The 19,019-nt window shown below is 35.3% G+C and overlaps 2 non-coding genes across 2 annotated transcripts; both read left to right on the forward strand.

Moving 5' to 3' along the window:
- Positions 1–441: 441 nt before the first annotated feature.
- TRNAD-GUC (transfer RNA aspartic acid (anticodon GUC)) lies at positions 442–513 on the forward strand. Its single transcript has one exon. It is a non-coding gene; the product is annotated as a tRNA-Asp (tRNA).
- Positions 514–3,953: 3,440 nt separating this feature from the next.
- Positions 3,954–4,025, forward strand: TRNAD-GUC (transfer RNA aspartic acid (anticodon GUC)). Its single transcript has one exon. It is a non-coding gene; the product is annotated as a tRNA-Asp (tRNA).
- Positions 4,026–19,019: the final 14,994 nt, after the last annotated feature.

Here is a 19,019-nt window from a genome sequence, read left to right on the forward strand (position 1 = left end):
AATTTACATCTATAATCTAATGGAAAATGGAATGAAGCAGTGGGGAATCTTATGCTTCTGCTCAACTCTAGGGGCTAGATTTAGAAGTGGAGTGGATGCTTTTTGTTAGTAGTGACCCCTGGTGGTAAATGGTTATAAGCTGCAAATGGTAAAGTGAGCTGATTGTATATATATATATATATATATATATATATATATACATATGCATAGATAGATAGAAAGATAGATAGACAGATCGATAGATAGGTATTTATTTTAATCAATCATTTCTTATTAAAGCAGATTATTTTTGGCTAGGAATTTCTGATTTGTAATCATTTATGAAAAAAGATTGCTTCTCCTAACCAAAGGAAGCAAAGCTGCCTATTACAATACTGTGAATTGATTGAGGGCATGCCCTAACCTCATGGAGGTGAGCACTGTTAAACTGAAGCCAATATGTCCTCGTTAGTATAGTGGTCAGTATCCCCGCCTGTCAAGCGGGAGACCGGGGTTCAATTCCCCGACGGGGAGACGATTCCTTTTATTCACACAATTAAATAAAATGATGTACTTAATAACATTGTAAACTATATTTGTCATTATCCTTGTCTATTACGATTGAGATAAACGTTGAATTCAGTGATGGCCAAATTGCTTACAGATGTGTTAACTAAAAGTCAGAATATGCTCTGAATATTTCAATCTGCACAGACCATACCATCAAAAACAATTTACATCTATAATCTAATGGAAAATGGAATGAAGCAGTGGGGAATCTTATGCTTCTGCTCAACTCTAGGGGCTAGATTTAGAAGTGGAGTGGATGCTTTTTGTTAGTAGTGACCCCTGGTGGTAAGTGGTTATAAGCTGCAAATGGTAAAGTGAGCTGATTGTATATATATATATATATATATATACATATACATAGATAGATAGAAAGATAGATAGACAGATCGATATATAGGTATTTATTTTAATCAATCATTTCTTATTAAAGCAGATTATTTTTGGCTAGGAATTTCTGATTTGTAATCATTTATGAAAAAAGATTGCTTCTCCTAACCAAAGGAAGCAAAGCTGCCTATTACAATACTGTGAATTGATTGAGGGCATGCCCTAACCTCATGGAGGTGAGCACTGTTGAACTGAAGCCAATATGTCCTCGTTAGTATAGTGGTCAGTATCCCCGCCTGTCACGCGAGAGACCGGGGTTCAATTCCCCGACGGGGAGACGATTCCTTTTATGCACACAATTAAATAAAATGATGTACTTAATAACATTGTAAACTATATTTGTCATTATCCTTGTCTATTACGATTGAGATAAACGTTGAATTCAGTGATGGCCAAATTGCTTACAGATGTGTTAACTAAAAGTCAGAATATGCTCTGAATATTTCAATCTGCACAGACCATACCATCAAAAACAATTTACATCTATAATCTAATGGAAAATGGAATGAAGCAGTGGGGAATCTTATGCTTCTGCTCAACTCTAGGGGCTAGATTTAGAAGTGGAGTGGATGCTTTTTGTTAGTAGTGACCCCTGGTGGTAAGTGGTTATAAGCTGCAAATGGTAAAGTGAGCTGATTGTATATATATATATATATATATACATATACATAGATAGATAGAAAGATAGATAGACAGATCGATATATAGGTATTTATTTTAATCAATCATTTCTTATTAAAGCAGATTATTTTTGGCTAGGAATTTCTGATTTGTAATCATTTATGAAAAAAGATTGCTTCTCCTAACCAAAGGAAGCAAAGCTGCCTATTACAATACTGTGAATTGATTGAGGGCATGCCCTAACCTCATGGAGGTGAGCACTGTTGAACTGAAGCCAATATGTCCTCGTTAGTATAGTGGTCAGTATCCCCGCCTGTCACGCGAGAGACCGGGGTTCAATTCCCCGACGGGGAGACGATTCCTTTTATGCACACAATTAAATAAAATGATGTACTTAATAACATTGTAAACTATATTTGTCATTATCCTTGTCTATTACGATTGAGATAAACGTTGAATTCAGTGATGGCCAAATTGCTTACAGATGTGTTAACTAAAAGTCAGAATATGCTCTGAATATTTCAATCTGCACAGACCATACCATCAAAAACAATTTACATCTATAATCTAATGGAAAATGGAATAAAGCAGTGGGGAATCTTATGCTTCTGCTCAACTCTAGGGGCTAGATTTAGAAGTGGAGTGGATGCTTTTTGTTAGTAGTGACCCCTGGTGGTAAGTGGTTATAAGCTGCAAATGGTAAAGTGAGCTGATTGTATATATATATATATATATATATATATATACATATACATAGATAGATAGAAAGATAGATAGACAGATCGATATATAGGTATTTATTTTAATCAATCATTTCTTATTAAAGCAGATTATTTTTGGCTAGGAATTTCTGATTTGTAATCATTTATGAAAAAAGATTGCTTCTCCTAACCAAAGGAAGCAAAGCTGCCTATTACAATACTGTGAATTGATTGAGGGCATGCCCTAACCTCATGGAGGTGAGCACTGTTAAACTGAAGCCAATATGTCCTCGTTAGTATAGTGGTCAGTATCCCCGCCTGTCACGCGGGAGACCGGGGTTCAATTCCCCGACGGGGAGACGATTCCTTTTATTCACACAATTAAATAAAATGATGTACTTAATAACATTGTAAACTATATTTGTCATTATCCTTGTCTATTACGATTGAGATAAACGTTGAATTCAGTGATGGCCAAATTGCTTACAGATGTGTTAACTAAAAGTCAGAATATGCTCTGAATATTTCAATCTGCACAGACCATACCATCAAAAACAATTTACATCTATAATCTAATGGAAAATGGAATGAAGCAGTGGGGAATCTTATGCTTCTGCTCAACTCTAGGGGCTAGATTTAGAAGTGGAGTGGATGCTTTTTGTTAGTAAGGACCCCTGGTGGTAAGTGGTTATAAGCTGCAAATGGTAAAGTGAGCTGATTGTATATATATATATATATATATATACATATACATAGATAGATAGAAAGATAGATAGACAGATCGATAGATAGGTATTTATTTTAATCAATCATTTCTTATTAAAGCAGATTATTTTTGGCTAGGAATTTCTGATTTGTAATCATTTATGAAAAAAGATTGCTTCTCCTAACCAAAGGAAGCAAAGCTGCCTATTACAATACTGTGAATTGATTGAGGGCATGCCCTAACCTCATGGAGGTGAGCACTGTTGAACTGAAGCCAATATGTCCTCGTTAGTATAGTGGTCAGTATCCCCGCCTGTCACGCGGGAGACTGGGGTTCAATTCCCCGACGGGGAGACGATTCCTTTTATTCACACAATTAAATAAAATGATGTACTTAATAACATTGTAAACTATATTTGTCATTATCCTTTTCTATTACGATTGAGATAAACGTTGAATTCAGTGATGGCCAAATTGCTTACAGATGTGTTAACTAAAAGTCAGAATATGCTCTGAATATTTCAATCTGTACACACCATACCATCAAAAACAATTTACATCTATAATCTAATGGAAAATGGAATGAAGCAGTGGGGAATCTTATGCTTCTGCTCAACTCTAGGGGCTAGATTTAGAAGTGGAGTGGATGCTTTTTGTTAGTAGTGACCCCTGGTGGTAAATGGTTATAAGCTGCAAATGGTAAAGTGAGCTGATTGTATATATATATATATATATATATATATATATACATATGCATAGATAGATAGAAAGATAGATAGACAGATCGATAGATAGGTATTTATTTTAATCAATCATTTCTTATTAAAGCAGATTATTTTTGGCTAGGAATTTCTGATTTGTAATCATTTATGAAAAAAGATTGCTTCTCCTAACCAAAGGAAGCAAAGCTGCCTATTACAATACTGTGAATTGATTGAGGGCATGCCCTAACCTCATGGAGGTGAGCACTGTTAAACTGAAGCCAATATGTCCTCGTTAGTATAGTGGTCAGTATCCCCGCCTGTCAAGCGGGAGACCGGGGTTCAATTCCCCGACGGGGAGACGATTCCTTTTATTCACACAATTAAATAAAATGATGTACTTAATAACATTGTAAACTATATTTGTCATTATCCTTGTCTATTACGATTGAGATAAACGTTGAATTCAGTGATGGCCAAATTGCTTACAGATGTGTTAACTAAAAGTCAGAATATGCTCTGAATATTTCAATCTGCACAGACCATACCATCAAAAACAATTTACATCTATAATCTAATGGAAAATGGAATGAAGCAGTGGGGAATCTTATGCTTCTGCTCAACTCTAGGGGCTAGATTTAGAAGTGGAGTGGATGCTTTTTGTTAGTAGTGACCCCTGGTGGTAAGTGGTTATAAGCTGCAAATGGTAAAGTGAGCTGATTGTATATATATATATATATATATATACATATACATAGATAGATAGAAAGATAGATAGACAGATCGATATATAGGTATTTATTTTAATCAATCATTTCTTATTAAAGCAGATTATTTTTGGCTAGGAATTTCTGATTTGTAATCATTTATGAAAAAAGATTGCTTCTCCTAACCAAAGGAAGCAAAGCTGCCTATTACAATACTGTGAATTGATTGAGGGCATGCCCTAACCTCATGGAGGTGAGCACTGTTGAACTGAAGCCAATATGTCCTCGTTAGTATAGTGGTCAGTATCCCCGCCTGTCACGCGAGAGACCGGGGTTCAATTCCCCGACGGGGAGACGATTCCTTTTATGCACACAATTAAATAAAATGATGTACTTAATAACATTGTAAACTATATTTGTCATTATCCTTGTCTATTACGATTGAGATAAACGTTGAATTCAGTGATGGCCAAATTGCTTACAGATGTGTTAACTAAAAGTCAGAATATGCTCTGAATATTTCAATCTGCACAGACCATACCATCAAAAACAATTTACATCTATAATCTAATGGAAAATGGAATGAAGCAGTGGGGAATCTTATGCTTCTGCTCAACTCTAGGGGCTAGATTTAGAAGTGGAGTGGATGCTTTTTGTTAGTAGTGACCCCTGGTGGTAAGTGGTTATAAGCTGCAAATGGTAAAGTGAGCTGATTGTATATATATATATATATATATACATATACATAGATAGATAGAAAGATAGATAGACAGATCGATATATAGGTATTTATTTTAATCAATCATTTCTTATTAAAGCAGATTATTTTTGGCTAGGAATTTCTGATTTGTAATCATTTATGAAAAAAGATTGCTTCTCCTAACCAAAGGAAGCAAAGCTGCCTATTACAATACTGTGAATTGATTGAGGGCATGCCCTAACCTCATGGAGGTGAGCACTGTTGAACTGAAGCCAATATGTCCTCGTTAGTATAGTGGTCAGTATCCCCGCCTGTCACGCGAGAGACCGGGGTTCAATTCCCCGACGGGGAGACGATTCCTTTTATGCACACAATTAAATAAAATGATGTACTTAATAACATTGTAAACTATATTTGTCATTATCCTTGTCTATTACGATTGAGATAAACGTTGAATTCAGTGATGGCCAAATTGCTTACAGATGTGTTAACTAAAAGTCAGAATATGCTCTGAATATTTCAATCTGCACAGACCATACCATCAAAAACAATTTACATCTATAATCTAATGGAAAATGGAATAAAGCAGTGGGGAATCTTATGCTTCTGCTCAACTCTAGGGGCTAGATTTAGAAGTGGAGTGGATGCTTTTTGTTAGTAGTGACCCCTGGTGGTAAGTGGTTATAAGCTGCAAATGGTAAAGTGAGCTGATTGTATATATATATATATATATATATATATATATACATATACATAGATAGATAGAAAGATAGATAGACAGATCGATATATAGGTATTTATTTTAATCAATCATTTCTTATTAAAGCAGATTATTTTTGGCTAGGAATTTCTGATTTGTAATCATTTATGAAAAAAGATTGCTTCTCCTAACCAAAGGAAGCAAAGCTGCCTATTACAATACTGTGAATTGATTGAGGGCATGCCCTAACCTCATGGAGGTGAGCACTGTTAAACTGAAGCCAATATGTCCTCGTTAGTATAGTGGTCAGTATCCCCGCCTGTCACGCGGGAGACCGGGGTTCAATTCCCCGACGGGGAGACGATTCCTTTTATTCACACAATTAAATAAAATGATGTACTTAATAACATTGTAAACTATATTTGTCATTATCCTTGTCTATTACGATTGAGATAAACGTTGAATTCAGTGATGGCCAAATTGCTTACAGATGTGTTAACTAAAAGTCAGAATATGCTCTGAATATTTCAATCTGCACAGACCATACCATCAAAAACAATTTACATCTATAATCTAATGGAAAATGGAATGAAGCAGTGGGGAATCTTATGCTTCTGCTCAACTCTAGGGGCTAGATTTAGAAGTGGAGTGGATGCTTTTTGTTAGTAGTGACCCCTGGTGGTAAGTGGTTATAAGCTGCAAATGGTAAAGTGAGCTGATTGTATATATATATATATATATATATATATATACATATGCATAGATAGATAGAAAGATAGATAGACAGATCGATAGATAGGTATTTATTTTAATCAATCATTTCTTATTAAAGCAGATTATTTTTGGCTAGGAATTTCTGATTTGTAATCATTTATGAAAAAAGATTGCTTCTCCTAACCAAAGGAAGCAAAGCTGCCTATTACAATACTGTGAATTGATTGAGGGCATGCCCTAACCTCATGGAGGTGAGCACTGTTAAACTGAAGCCAATATGTCCTCGTTAGTATAGTGGTCAGTATCCCCGCCTGTCACGCGGGAGACCGGGGTTCAATTCCCCGACGGGGAGACGATTCCTTTTATTCACACAATTAAATAAAATGATGTACTTAATAACATTGTAAACTATATTTGTCATTATCCTTGTCTATTACGATTGAGATAAACGTTGAATTCAGTTATGGCCAAATTGCTTACAGATGTGTTAACTAAAAGTCAGAATATGCTCTGAATATTTCAATCTGCACAGACCATACCATCAAAAACAATTTACATCTATAATCTAATGGAAAATGGAATGAAGCAGTGGGGAATCTTATGCTTCTGCTCAACTCTAGGGGCTAGATTTAGAAGTGGAGTGGATGCTTTTTGTTAGTAAGGACCCCTGGTGGTAAGTGGTTATAAGCTGCAAATGGTAAAGTGAGCTGATTGTATATATATATATATATATATACATATACATAGATAGATAGAAAGATAGATAGACAGATCGATATATAGGTATTTATTTTAATCAATCATTTCTTATTAAAGCAGATTATTTTTGGCTAGGAATTTCTGATTTGTAATCATTTATGAAAAAAGATTGCTTCTCCTAACCAAAGGAAGCAAAGCTGCCTATTACAATACTGTGAATTGATTGAGGGCATGCCCTAACCTCATGGAGGTGAGCACTGTTGAACTGAAGCCAATATGTCCTCGTTAGTATAGTGGTCAGTATCCCCGCCTGTCACGCGAGAGACCGGGGTTCAATTCCCCGACGGGGAGACGATTCCTTTTATGCACACAATTAAATAAAATGATGTACTTAATAACATTGTAAACTATATTTGTCATTATCCTTGTCTATTACGATTGAGATAAACGTTGAATTCAGTGATGGCCAAATTGCTTACAGATGTGTTAACTAAAAGTCAGAATATGCTCTGAATATTTCAATCTGCACAGACCATACCATCAAAAACAATTTACATCTATAATCTAATGGAAAATGGAATAAAGCAGTGGGGAATCTTATGCTTCTGCTCAACTCTAGGGGCTAGATTTAGAAGTGGAGTGGATGCTTTTTGTTAGTAGTGACCCCTGGTGGTAAGTGGTTATAAGCTGCAAATGGTAAAGTGAGCTGATTGTATATATATATATATATATATATATATATATACATATACATAGATAGATAGAAAGATAGATAGACAGATCGATATATAGGTATTTATTTTAATCAATCATTTCTTATTAAAGCAGATTATTTTTGGCTAGGAATTTCTGATTTGTAATCATTTATGAAAAAAGATTGCTTCTCCTAACCAAAGGAAGCAAAGCTGCCTATTACAATACTGTGAATTGATTGAGGGCATGCCCTAACCTCATGGAGGTGAGCACTGTTAAACTGAAGCCAATATGTCCTCGTTAGTATAGTGGTCACTATCCCCGCCTGTCACGCGGGAGACCGGGGTTCAATTCCCCGACGGGGAGACGATTCCTTTTATTCACACAATTAAATAAAATGATGTACTTAATAACATTGTAAACTATATTTGTCATTATCCTTGTCTATTACGATTGAGATAAACGTTGAATTCAGTGATGGCCAAATTGCTTACAGATGTGTTAACTAAAAGTCAGAATATGCTCTGAATATTTCAATCTGCACAGACCATACCATCAAAAACAATTTACATCTATAATCTAATGGAAAATGGAATGAAGCAGTGGGGAATCTTATGCTTCTGCTCAACTCTAGGGGCTAGATTTAGAAGTGGAGTGGATGCTTTTTGTTAGTAGTGACCCCTGGTGGTAAGTGGTTATAAGCTGCAAATGGTAAAGTGAGCTGATTGTATATATATATATATATATATATATATATACATATGCATAGATAGATAGAAAGATAGATAGACAGATCGATAGATAGGTATTTATTTTAATCAATCATTTCTTATTAAAGCAGATTATTTTTGGCTAGGAATTTCTGATTTGTAATCATTTATGAAAAAAGATTGCTTCTCCTAACCAAAGGAAGCAAAGCTGCCTATTACAATACTGTGAATTGATTGAGGGCATGCCCTAACCTCATGGAGGTGAGCACTGTTAAACTGAAGCCAATATGTCCTCGTTAGTATAGTGGTCAGTATCCCCGCCTGTCACGCGGGAGACCGGGGTTCAATTCCCCGACGGGGAGACGATTCCTTTTATTCACACAATTAAATAAAATGATGTACTTAATAACATTGTAAACTATATTTGTCATTATCCTTGTCTATTACGATTGAGATAAACGTTGAATTCAGTGATGGCCAAATTGCTTACAGATGTGTTAACTAAAAGTCAGAATATGCTCTGAATATTTCAATCTGCACAGACCATACCATCAAAAACAATTTACATCTATAATCTAATGGAAAATGGAATGAAGCAGTGGGGAATCTTATGCTTCTGCTCAACTCTAGGGGCTAGATTTAGAAGTGGAGTGGATGCTTTTTGTTAGTAAGGACCCCTGGTGGTAAGTGGTTATAAGCTGCAAATGGTAAAGTGAGCTGATTGTATATATATATATATATATATATACATATACATAGATAGATAGAAAGATAGATAGACAGATCGATAGATAGGTATTTATTTTAATCAATCATTTCTTATTAAAGCAGATTATTTTTGGCTAGGAATTTCTGATTTGTAATCATTTATGAAAAAAGATTGCTTCTCCTAACCAAAGGAAGCAAAGCTGCCTATTACAATACTGTGAATTGATTGAGGGCATGCCCTAACCTCATGGAGGTGAGCATTGTTGAACTGAAGCCAATATGTCCTCGTTAGTATAGTGGTCAGTATCCCCGCCTGTCACGCGGGAGACTGGGGTTCAATTCCCCGACGGGGAGACGATTCCTTTTATTCACACAATTAAATAAAATGATGTACTTAATAACATTGTAAACTATATTTGTCATTATCCTTATCTATTACGATTGAGATAAACGTTGAATTCAGTGATGGCCAAATTGCTTACAGATGTGTTAACTAAAAGTCAGAATATGCTCTGAATATTTCAATCTGTACACACCATACCATCAAAAACAATTTACATCTATAATCTAATGGAAAATGGAATGAAGCAGTGGGGAATCTTATGCTTCTGCTCAACTCTAGGGGCTAGATTTAGAAGTGGAGTGGATGCTTTTTGTTAGTAGTGACCCCTGGTGGTAAATGGTTATAAGCTGCAAATGGTAAAGTGAGCTGATTGTATATATATATATATATATATATATATATATACATATGCATAGATAGATAGAAAGATAGATAGGCAGATCGATAGATAGGTATTTATTTTAATCAATCATTTCTTATTAAAGCAGATTATTTTTGGCTAGGAATTTCTGATTTGTAATCATTTATGAAAAAAGATTGCTTCTCCTAACCAAAGGAAGCAAAGCTGCCTATTACAATACTGTGAATTGATTGAGGGCATGCCCTAACCTCATGGAGGTGAGCACTGTTAAACTGAAGCCAATATGTCCTCGTTAGTATAGTGGTCAGTATCCCCGCCTGTCACGCGGGAGACCGGGGTTCAATTCCCCGACGGGGAGACGATTCCTTTTATTCACACAATTAAATAAAATGATGTACTTAATAACATTGTAAACTATATTTGTCATTATCCTTGTCTATTACGATTGAGATAAACGTTGAATTCAGTGATGGCCAAATTGCTTACAGATGTGTTAACTAAAAGTCAGAATATGCTCTGAATATTTCAATCTGCACAGACCATACCATCAAAAACAATTTACATCTATAATCTAATGGAAAATGGAATGAAGCAGTGGGGAATCTTATGCTTCTGCTCAACTCTAGGGGCTAGATTTAGAAGTGGAGTGGATGCTTTTTGTTAGTAGTGACCCCTGGTGGTAAGTGGTTATAAGCTGCAAATGGTAAAGTGAGCTGATTGTATATATATATATATATATATATACATATACATAGATAGATAGAAAGATAGATAGACAGATCGATATATAGGTATTTATTTTAATCAATCATTTCTTATTAAAGCAGATTATTTTTGGCTAGGAATTTCTGATTTGTAATCATTTATGAAAAAAGATTGCTTCTCCTAACCAAAGGAAGCAAAGCTGCCTATTACAATACTGTGAATTGATTGAGGGCATGCCCTAACCTCATGGAGGTGAGCACTGTTGAACTGAAGCCAATATGTCCTCGTTAGTATAGTGGTCAGTATCCCCGCCTGTCACGCGAGAGACCGGGGTTCAATTCCCCGACGGGGAGACGATTCCTTTTATGCACACAATTAAATAAAATGATGTACTTAATAACATTGTAAACTATATTTGTCATTATCCTTGTCTATTACGATTGAGATAAACGTTGAATTCAGTGATGGCCAAATTGCTTACAGATGTGTTAACTAAAAGTCAGAATATGCTCTGAATATTTCAATCTGCACAGACCATACCATCAAAAACAATTTACATCTATAATCTAATGGAAAATGGAATGAAGCAGTGGGGAATCTTATGCTTCTGCTCAACTCTAGGGGCTAGATTTAGAAGTGGAGTGGATGCTTTTTGTTAGTAGTGACCCCTGGTGGTAAGTGGTTATAAGCTGCAAATGGTAAAGTGAGCTGATTGTATATATATATATATATATATACATATACATAGATAGATAGAAAGATAGATAGACAGATCGATATATAGGTATTTATTTTAATCAATCATTTCTTATTAAAGCAGATTATTTTTGGCTAGGAATTTCTGATTTGTAATCATTTATGAAAAAAGATTGCTTCTCCTAACCAAAGGAAGCAAAGCTGCCTATTACAATACTGTGAATTGATTGAGGGCATGCCCTAACCTCATGGAGGTGAGCACTGTTGAACTGAAGCCAATATGTCCTCGTTAGTATAGTGGTCAGTATCCCCGCCTGTCACGCGAGAGACCGGGGTTCAATTCCCCGACGGGGAGACGATTCCTTTTATGCACACAATTAAATAAAATGATGTACTTAATAACATTGTAAACTATATTTGTCATTATCCTTGTCTATTACGATTGAGATAAACGTTGAATTCAGTGATGGCCAAATTGCTTACAGATGTGTTAACTAAAAGTCAGAATATGCTCTGAATATTTCAATCTGCACAGACCATACCATCAAAAACAATTTACATCTATAATCTAATGGAAAATGGAATAAAGCAGTGGGGAATCTTATGCTTCTGCTCAACTCTAGGGGCTAGATTTAGAAGTGGAGTGGATGCTTTTTGTTAGTAGTGACCCCTGGTGGTAAGTGGTTATAAGCTGCAAATGGTAAAGTGAGCTGATTGTATATATATATATATATATATATATATATACATATACATAGATAGATAGAAAGATAGATAGACAGATCGATATATAGGTATTTATTTTAATCAATCATTTCTTATTAAAGCAGATTATTTTTGGCTAGGAATTTCTGATTTGTAATCATTTATGAAAAAAGATTGCTTCTCCTAACCAAAGGAAGCAAAGCTGCCTATTACAATACTGTGAATTGATTGAGGGCATGCCCTAACCTCATGGAGGTGAGCACTGTTAAACTGAAGCCAATATGTCCTCGTTAGTATAGTGGTCAGTATCCCCGCCTGTCACGCGGGAGACCGGGGTTCAATTCCCCGACGGGGAGACGATTCCTTTTATTCACACAATTAAATAAAATGATGTACTTAATAACATTGTAAACTATATTTGTCATTATCCTTGTCTATTACGATTGAGATAAACGTTGAATTCAGTGATGGCCAAATTGCTTACAGATGTGTTAACTAAAAGTCAGAATATGCTCTGAATATTTCAATCTGCACAGACCATACCATCAAAAACAATTTACATCTATAATCTAATGGAAAATGGAATGAAGCAGTGGGGAATCTTATGCTTCTGCTCAACTCTAGGGGCTAGATTTAGAAGTGGAGTGGATGCTTTTTGTTAGTAGTGACCCCTGGTGGTAAGTGGTTATAAGCTGCAAATGGTAAAGTGAGCTGATTGTATATATATATATATATATATATATATATACATATACATAGATAGATAGAAAGATAGATAGACAGATCGATATATAGGTATTTATTTTAATCAATCATTTCTTATTAAAGCAGATTATTTTTGGCTAGGAATTTCTGATTTGTAATCATTTATGAAAAAAGATTGCTTCTCCTAACCAAAGGAAGCAAAGCTGCCTATTACAATACTGTGAATTGATTGAGGGCATGCCCTAACCTCATGGAGGTGAGCACTGTTGAACTGAAGCCAATATGTCCTCGTTAGTATAGTGGTCAGTATCCCCGCCTGTCACGCGGGAGACCGGGGTTCAATTCCCCGACGGGGAGACGACTCCTTTTATTCACACAATTAAATAAAATGATGTACTTAATAACATTGTAAACTATATTTGTCATTATCCTTGTCTATTACGATTGAGATAAACGTTGAATTCAGTGATGGCCAAATTGCTTACAGATGTGTTAACTAAAAGTCAGAATATGCTCTGAATATTTCAATCTGCACAGACCATACCATCAAAAACAATTTACATCTATAATCTAATGGAAAATGGAATGAAGCAGTGGGGAATCTTATGCTTCTGCTCAACTCTAGGGGCTAGATTTAGAAGTGGAGTGGATGCTTTTTGTTAGTAAGGACCCCTGGTGGTAAGTGGTTATAAGCTGCAAATGGTAAAGTGAGCTGATTGTATATATATATATATATATATATACATATACATAGATAGATAGAAAGATAGATAGACAGATCGATAGATAGGTATTTATTTTAATCAATCATTTCTTATTAAAGCAGATTATTTTTGGCTAGGAATTTCTGATTTGTAATCATTTATGAAAAAAGATTGCTTCTCCTAACCAAAGGAAGCAAAGCTGCCTATTACAATACTGTGAATTGATTGAGGGCATGCCCTAACCTCATGGAGGTGAGCACTGTTGAACTGAAGCCAATATGTCCTCGTTAGTATAGTGGTCAGTATCCCCGCCTGTCACGCGGGAGACTGGGGTTCAATTCCCCGACGGGGAGACGATTCCTTTTATTCACACAATTAAATAAAATGATGTACTTAATAACATTGTAAACTATATTTGTCATTATCCTTATCTATTACGATTGAGATAAACGTTGAATTCAGTGATGGCCAAATTGCTTACAGATGTGTTAACTAAAAGTCAGAATATGCTCTGAATATTTCAATCTGTACACACCATACCATCAAAAACAATTTACATCTATAATCTAATGGAAAATGGAATGAAGCAGTGGGGAATCTTATGCTTCTGCTCAACTCTAGGGGCTAGATTTAGAAGTGGAGTGGATGCTTTTTGTTAGTAGTGACCCCTGGTGGTAAATGGTTATAAGCTGCAAATGGTAAAGTGAGCTGATTGTATATATATATATATATATATATATATATATATACATATGCATAGATAGATAGAAAGATAGATAGACAGATCGATAGATAGGTATTTATTTTAATCAATCATTTCTTATTAAAGCAGATTATTTTTGGCTAGGAATTTCTGATTTGTAATCATTTATGAAAAAAGATTGCTTCTCCTAACCAAAGGAAGCAAAGCTGCCTATTACAATACTGTGAATTGATTGAGGGCATGCCCTAACCTCATGGAGGTGAGCACTGTTAAACTGAAGCCAATATGTCCTCGTTAGTATAGTGGTCAGTATCCCCGCCTGTCACCCGGGAGACTGGGGTTCAATTCCCCGACGGGGAGACGATTCCTTTTATTCACACAATTAAATAAAATGATGTACTTAATAACATTGTAAACTATATTTGTCATTATCCTTGTCTATTACGATTGAGATAAACGTTGAATTCAGTGATGGCCAAATTGCTTACAGATGTGTTAACTAAAAGTCAGAATATGCTCTGAATATTTCAATCTGCACAGACCATACCATCAAAAACAATTTACATCTATAATCTAATGGAAAATGGAATGAAGCAGTGGGGAATCTTATGCTTCTGCTCAACTCTAGGGGCTAGATTTAGAAGTGGAGTGGATGCTTTTTGTTAGTAAGGACCCCTGGTGGTAAGTGGTTATAAGCTGCAAATGGTAAAGTGAGCTGATTGTATATATATATATATATATATATACATATACATAGATAGATAGAAAGATAGATAGACAGATCGATAGATAGGTATTTATTTTAATCAATCATTTCTTATTAAAGCAGATTATTTTTGGCTAGGAATTTCTGATTTGTAATCATTTATGAAAAAAGATTGCTTCTCCTAACCAAAGGAAGCAAAGCTGCCTATTACAATACTGTGAATTGATTGAGGGCATGCCCTAACCTCATGGAGGTGAGCATTGTTGAACTGAAGCCAATATGTCCTCGTTAGTATAGTGGTCAGTATCCCCGCCTGTCACGCGGGAGACTGGGGTTCAATTCCCCGACGGGGAGACGATTCCTTTTATTCACACAATTAAATAAAATGATGTACTTAATAACATTGTAAACTATATTTGTCATTATCCTTATCTATTACGATTGAGATAAACGTTGAATTCAGTGATGGCCAAATTGCTTACAGATGTGTTAACTAAAAGTCAGAATATGCTCTGAATATTTCAATCTGTACACACCATACCATCAAAAACAATTTACATCTATAATCTAATGGAAAATGGAATGAAGCAGTGGGGAATCTTATGCTTCTGCTCAACTCTAGGGGCTAGATTTAGAAGTGGAGTGGATGCTTTTTGTTAGTAGTGACCCCTGGTGGTAAATGGTTATAAGCTGCAAATGGTAAAGTGAGCTGATTGTATATATATATATATATATATATATATATATACATATGCATAGATAGATAGAAAGATAGATAGACAGATCGATAGATAGGTATTTATTTTAATCAATCATTTCTTATTAAAGCAGATTATTTTTGGCTAGGAATTTCTGATTTGTAATCATTTATGAAAAAAGATTGCTTCTCCTAACCAAAGGAAGCAAAGCTGCCTATTACAATACTGTGAATTGATTGAGGGCATGCCCTAACCTCATGGAGGTGAGCACTGTTAAACTGAAGCCAATATGTCCTCGTTAGTGTAGTGGTCAGTATCCCCGCCTGTCACGCGGGAGACCGGGGTTTAATTCCCCGACGGGGAGACGATTCCTTTTATTCACACAATTAAATAAAATGATGTACTTAATAACATTGTAAACTATATTTGTCATTATCCTTGTCTATTACGATTGAGATAAACGTTGAATTCAGTGATGGCCAAATTGCTTACAGATGTGTTAACTAAAAGTCAGAATATGCTCTGAATATTTCAATCTGCACAGACCATACCATCAAAAACAATTTACATCTATAATCTAATGGAAAATGGAATGAAGCAGTGGGGAATCTTATGCTTCTGCTCAACTCTAGGGGCTAGATTTAGAAGTGGAGTGGATGCTTTTTGTTAGTAGTGACCCCTGGTGGTAAGTGGTTATAAGCTGCAAATGGTAAAGTGAGCTGATTGTATATATATATATATATATATACATATACATAGATAGATAGAAAGATAGATAGACAGATCGATATATAGGTATTTATTTTAATCAATCATTTCTTATTAAAGCAGATTATTTTTGGCTAGGAATTTCTGATTTGTAATCATTTATGAAAAAAGATTGCTTCTCCTAACCAAAGGAAGCAAAGCTGCCTATTACAATACTGTGAATTGATTGAGGGCATGCCCTAACCTCATGGAGGTGAGCACTGTTGAACTGAAGCCAATATGTCCTCGTTAGTATAGTGGTCAGTATCCCCGCCTGTCACGCGAGAGACCGGGGTTCAATTCCCCGACGGGGAGACGATTCCTTTTATGCACACAATTAAATAAAATGATGTACTTAATAACATTGTAAACTATATTTGTCATTATCCTTGTCTATTACGATTGAGATAAACGTTGAATTCAGTGATGGCCAAATTGCTTACAGATGTGTTAACTAAAAGTCAGAATATGCTCTGAATATTTCAATCTGCACAGACCATACCATCAAAAACAATTTACATCTATAATCTAATGGAAAATGGAATAAAGCAGTGGGGAATCTTATGCTTCTGCTCAACTCTAGGGGCTAGATTTAGAAGTGGAGTGGATGCTTTTTGTTAGTAGTGACCCCTGGTGGTAAGTGGTTATAAGCTGCAAATGGTAAAGTGAGCTGATTGTATATATATATATATATATATATATATATACATATACATAGATAGATAGAAAGATAGATAGACAGATCGATATATAGGTATTTATTTTAATCAATCATTTCTTATTAAAGCAGATTATTTTTGGCTAGGAATTTCTGATTTGTAATCATTTATGAAAAAAGATTGCTTCTCCTAACCAAAGGAAGCAAAGCTGCCTATTACAATACTGTGAATTGATTGAGGGCATGCCCTAACCTCATGGAGGTGAGCACTGTTAAACTGAAGCCAATATGTCCTCGTTAGTATAGTGGTCAGTATCCCCGCCTGTCACGCGGGAGACCGGGGTTCAATTCCCCGACGGGGAGACGATTCCTTTTATTCACACAATTAAATAAAATGATGTACTTAATAACATTGTAAACTATATTTGTCATTATCCTTGTCTATTACGATTGAGATAAACGTTGAATTCAGTGATGGCCAAATTGCTTACAGATGTGTTAACTAAAAGTCAGAATATGCTCTGAATATTTCAATCTGCACAGACCATACCATCAAAAACAATTTACATCTATAATCTAATGGAAAATGGAATGAAGCAGTGGGGAATCTTATGCTTCTGCTCAACTCTAGGGGCTAGATTTAGAAGTGGAGTGGATGCTTTTTGTTAGTAGTGACCCCTGGTGGTAAGTGGTTATAAGCTGCAAATGGTAAAGTGAGCTGATTGTATATATATATATATATATATATATATATACATATACATAGATAGATAGAAAGATAGATAGACAGATCGATATATAGGTATTTATTTTAATCAATCATTTCTTATTAAAGCAGATTATTTTTGGCTAGGAATTTCTGATTTGTAATCATTTATGAAAAAAGATTGCTTCTCCTAACCAAAGGAAGCAAAGCTGCCTATTACAATACTGTGAATTGATTGAGGGCATGCCCTAACCTCATGGAGGTGAGCACTGTTGAACTGAAGCCAATATGTCCTCGTTAGTATAGTGGTCAGTATCCCCGCCTGTCACGCGGGAGACCGGGGTTCAATTCCCCGACGGGGAGACGACTCCTTTTATTCACACAATTAAATAAAATGATGTACTTAATAACATTGTAAACTATATTTGTCATTATCCTTGTCTATTACGATTGAGATAAACGTTGAATTCAGTGATGGCCAAATTGCTTACAGATGTGTTAACTAAAAGTCAGAATATGCTCTGAATATTTCAATCTGCACAGACCATACCATCAAAAACAATTTACATCTATAATCTAATGGAAAATGGAATGAAGCAGTGGGGAATCTTATGCTTCTGCTCAACTCTAGGGGCTAGATTTAGAAGTGGAGTGGATGCTTTTTGTTAGTAAGGACCCCTGGTGGTAAGTGGTTATAAGCTGCAAATGGTAAAGTGAGCTGATTGTATATATATATATATATATATATACATATACATAGATAGATAGAAAGATAGATAGACAGATCGATAGATAGGTATTTATTTTAATCAATCATTTCTTATTAAAGCAGATTATTTTTGGCTAGGAATTTCTGATTTGTAATCATTTATGAAAAAAGATTGCTTCTCCTAACCAAAGGAAGCAAAGCTGCCTATTACAATACTGTGAATTGATTGAGGGCATGCCCTAACCTCATGGAGGTGAGCACTGTTGAACTGAAGCCAATATGTCCTCGTTAGTATAGTGGTCAGTATCCCCGCCTGTCACGCGGGAGACTGGGGTTCAATTCCCCGACGGGGAGACGATTCCTTTTATTCACACAATTAAATAAAATGATGTACTTAATAACATTGTAAACTATATTTGTCATTATCCTTATCTATTACGATTGAGATAAACGTTGAATTCAGTGATGGCCAAATTGCTTACAGATGTGTTAACTAAAAGTCAGAATATGCTCTGAATATTTCAATCTGTACACACCATACCATCAAAAACAATTTACATCTATAATCTAATGGAAAA

This window comes from Triturus cristatus, chromosome 4_1 (assembly GCF_964204655.1).
Source record: "Triturus cristatus chromosome 4_1, aTriCri1.1, whole genome shotgun sequence".
NCBI classification, from domain to species: domain Eukaryota; kingdom Metazoa; phylum Chordata; class Amphibia; order Caudata; family Salamandridae; genus Triturus; species Triturus cristatus.